Source organism: Palaemon carinicauda, chromosome 14 (genome assembly GCF_036898095.1).
Source record: "Palaemon carinicauda isolate YSFRI2023 chromosome 14, ASM3689809v2, whole genome shotgun sequence".
Taxonomy (NCBI): domain Eukaryota; kingdom Metazoa; phylum Arthropoda; class Malacostraca; order Decapoda; family Palaemonidae; genus Palaemon; species Palaemon carinicauda.
The window spans coordinates 28,493,185-28,498,184 of NC_090738.1; positions in this window are offsets into that span (position 1 = coordinate 28,493,185).

Genomic DNA, 5,000 nt, shown 5'->3' on the forward strand with positions numbered 1-5,000 from the left:
ATGCATTACATTATCATAACGGCAATCCGTCGCAAATCCTTCAAAGACTTTTGAAATAGAAACGGGATTTTGATAAATATTCGCTACTATTTGAGCCACGAAAGTGAATAATCCTGCAACGCTACATCGCCGGCGAAAAAAATTGGTTTCCATTCGCAATCGCCTTTATCAATAGTTATACTTTATCATTTTTATCAGGATACAATCTCCTATTTTCCAGGCATAAACGTCAAAATTCGTGAAAACTCGAATTTCCAAAAAATGGGCCCGAAAAAGGGTTGGATGGAAAAAAGAATAAGAAGAAGCATACAGAGAGAGAGAGAGAGAGAGAGAGAGAGAGAGAGAGAGAGAGAGAGAGAGAGAGAGAGAGAGAGAGAGAGAGAGAAATAAAATGGCGCATTTCATATCGAAAAAGTGTGAAAGTTAAAAATGCAATATTGAATCGGTCTGAAACGAAATGTTCGCTCCCAATAAAAAGAGTTTAGTTTGACGGAAGCTGAGAGACCCGATTTCGCCATACATTATTTAGTGCCGTATCACTAAAACTCCAACCAAATATAATCATTTTGTTTCTATGGCTTTTGCAGCATGGGTGATGGTATTGCCGGGTGAGGGGGAGGGGGTGCTAGATAGGACGTTATTGGAGAGAGAGAGAGAGAGAGAGAGAGAGAGAGAGAGAGAGAGAGAGAGAGAGAGAGAGAGAGAGAAATCTATAATAACCCCCTCCCCATGCAACTGGAATATATATATATATATATATATATATATTATATATATATATATATATATATATATAGATAGATAGATAGATAGATAGATAGAAAAAAAATACAAAACTGAGATTTATAACAACCCTTTCCCCATGCAACTGGAGCATATATACAAGGAAGAAAATTGTCTTAAGGTCAGAGAGAGAGAGAGAGAGAGAGAGAGAGAGAGAGAGAGAGAGAGAGAGAGAGAGAGAGAGATCTGCATCTCCTCACCCCACCCCACCCCACCCAAAGCACCAAATGTAGGTCCCAGTTCTGCTGGCGGTATATTTGTCGGAATGCCATTGACATAATTCCACCGCAATATAGACATGATGGCGAGAGAGTGGCGGGTGACCGGGGCTTGAAGGCCTGCTGACAGGTGACAGCGGTTGGGGGCTCGCTATTAAAAAGGCAGATCAGAAGCGTGGCGACAGCTGACAGCCCACGTCAACTCTCGGACATAAATCTAGAAAGTCCATTACCATTCCGACCTAGAGTGGCGATGAGTCCAGGAATTTAATTGGAGCGGGATCGTCGACGACTTTTGGCCTGGCCAGGGAGAGAGAGAGAGAGAGAGAGAGAGAGAGAGAGAGAGAGAGAGAATTACGTCATTTACATCTGGCGGTATAAAACTATGAATTACACCATACTGTATATACATGTATACGTGAATACACACACACACACACACACACACACACATATATATATATATATATATATATATGCATATATATATATATACGTGTATATATACATATGTATATATACACACTGTGCACGTTACGAAAAAGAGAGCCTGTGAGAAAACAAGAAAACGACGAAGAAAGTAACTCGACACAACACATCCAAATATACCGGGAGCTAAACTTGAAGCAAATGGTCTAGAGAAGGAAACGCAGGCCAATTTTAATACTCGCCTATGGGCGGGACATGAATGTAAACACGCCCATTACGGTTCCCTAAACTGTTTCTCCAGACGTCCATAAAATGCTCCGAAAATAATCGGGAGCGTTTATCGGCGCGTCGTCTGCTTCCTTTGAAAAGTGCGCCTTCCGAGGCAGAGTAAACACAGAAGGGTTAAACCTTAGTTCAAACTATACTTTAGATGCGTTTAGTTAGTGGACTCAGTGTATGAGGTGGACGGCCAGAATAGATTTGCTATTAATATCACATGATTAAAGGTTAAAGGTTAAAGGTGTCTGGTTTCAGTTCCAGTTCCATCAGAATAGATGCTCACCAGAACGTCAGCCTGGCAAGCCCAACCCACCACTGTGGTGCCCTACCACAGCAGTGGCCTCCCCAGTAAACAGCTTAAACTCTCAGTCTTGGGCGGGGATCGATCTGCTGCCATGCGAATGCTAGGCAAACACGTTCTTCTTTACTTACACGCTGTATCGATGGTTTGAATGAGAGAGAGAGAGAGAGAGAGAGAGAGAGAGAGAGAGAGAAAGAGATTACAACTTCATCTCTCCATATATTTTTGAGAGAGAGAGAGAGAGAGAGAGATTACAACTTAATCTCTCCATATATTTTTGAGAGAGAGAGAGAGAGAGAGAGAGAGAGAGAGAGAGAGAGAGAGGAGATTAAAACTTCATCTCTAGCTGTATTTTTGCTTCATCGTCACGAGTGCAGATTAATCTGAGGTAAATTTAATCAAATTTCGCAGTGCCTGTTAACTGGCATTTTAATAAATCAGCGTTAACATTGATTTCATGATGTTTTTTAATTCCCATATTTAAAACACTCAAATAATAGGTTCAAATTAAGGCCTGGGAGAAGCACATAAAAGAATTTCTGTTTGGGTATTTATTATAAAACTCAAATAAACTCGATATTGAGAACAGTATGCAGCTCAATATATGGCTGTTCGACAGTCACGTTTGTTTGGGACAAAATTATCATAAATAGCAACGTATTAAAATAATACCAATGAGCTATTCTTGAGGAGATGGGTTGATCTTGATTATATGTACAAATATCTAAATTCGGCGAGAATTTATTACGGCAAAGTCGGAATCAATTCATCCAGTTTTTTTTTTTTTTTTTTTTTTTTTTTTTTTTTTTTTTTTAATACCGAGGCATATACTAGAACCCTTATCAAGGAAGAAACACCTGTCATTGAAAGAGTTTACTTTTTGATATTCATTTCTGAGTTCGAGTGAATATAATAAGAGGTTTCTATCTATGTAGGATATATATACGCACACATACACACACACACACACACATATATATATATATATATATATATATATATATATATATATATATATATATATATATATATATATATATATATATATATATATATATATATATATATATATACACAGTATTACGACTAGTGAATTACATAAATTCCCGAGCTCCCAAGCTCACCTGCATTATATTACATAATCTGATACACAAGAGAATACCTCCAAGCTCTGAGAATAATACGCAACTCTCAGACAATAATATATATGAACACTGAACATCTAAAGGTCTCTTTACGTTACACTCAAAGCAAAAATGGGTGATTACTTTACAATTAACAGGAACTATTCTAGAGCCAACCTCTTACTTCGGTGCTAAGGAGGAAGTTACTGAGATAATTATTGGTGATCGAAATAATACAAACTTTACAAAATTAAACATATTCTATAAAAATAACAATTCAAAAAATATATTATTGGTGATCGAAATAATACACTCTTAACAAAAATAAATACATTCTATGAAAATAATTCAAAAATATAATACCAAAAATAAATAACTCGAAATTTAAATCTGAACTAGACCTTAGACTAAGATAAAAGGACACTTCCAAACATTAGACAATCACTGGTTTAACTAGAAATTGATTTATGAAAATTTCTAATTTCGAAAATTAATGAAAAAGGTTGACACTTTAACACTAAAGTAAATAAACAGTAATTACACTTATATATACATATCTGTTATTCTTACTTCCTTTGGCTCACACAACGTTACTGAATGGTCAAGTAAAAATAAATATACTTCACCTTTTAACCAAATTTCACAGGGCCAGTCACAAAAACCAATTAATTTCTACAATATCACTGGACTCACATATACACGGCACTTCTTACAACTTAAACCACAGAAATTCCAATGTTTGAACAAACACTATTCATATTTGAGAGAAAACACTATGTACGTTTGAGATGGAACACTATGCACGTTGGGGAGGAAAGACGTAGTGGCTGGATAGATGCTGGAGAGAGGACGGGCAGACAGTGGCTCTTTCAGAGAGTCAGGCTGGATCTCTCCGTCCTATACATTGACAGGTCCTATATAAATTATCCTAATTCACTCTTGAACCTTCCAGTTCATTCCAGTAATGCATAGGATGTGTGTGCATATGGTCAGGACGGGTTCTCACAACGTCGGGTTGCCAACTTGGCAGATTGAAGTGGGGTCCATTCGTCGCCTAACGAGGCAACTCTCTCAACTAACTCCACCCATCACCTCTCATAACATAAAAAAACCAATCATTTTTAGTCTAGAACCTTCATGCATTTTCCAACTACGTGGAAACATGAAGTCCCTAGCGTTTGTCATATAGTATACCTCGTGTGCGTCATACATACTTTTTAACAAGATTACATAAGACTTTGTAACAAAACTACGTGAAATGAAAATTTAATTCTTTAAAATAACATAAATTTACATATAAGGAACTAAATGAAAATACAAATAAATGAGTGACGAAAGTCTTATGTAATTTACATACATTTACTTTATCCTACATGAGTGGAACTCCCCTTACGAAATACGTGAATAAAATAATCTATTTTCATGTCGACCAGCTTTATAAATATATATATATATATATATATATATATATATATATATATATACATATGTTTATATATACATATATTTATATATATCTATATCTATATATATATAAATATATATATATATATATATATATATATATATATATATATATTATATTAGGTAGTAGGTTGGCCAGGGCACCAGCCACCCGTTGAGATACTACCGCTAGAGAGTTATGGGGTCTTTTGACTGGCCAGACAGTACTACATTGGATCCTCCTCTCTGGTTACGGTTCATTTTCCCTTTGCCTACATACACACTGAATAGTCTGGCATATTCTTTACATATTCTCCTCTATCCTCATACACCTGACAACACAGATTACCAAACAATTCTTCATCACCCAAGGGGTTACTGCACTGTAATTGTTCAGTGCCACTTTCCTCTTGGTAAGGGTAG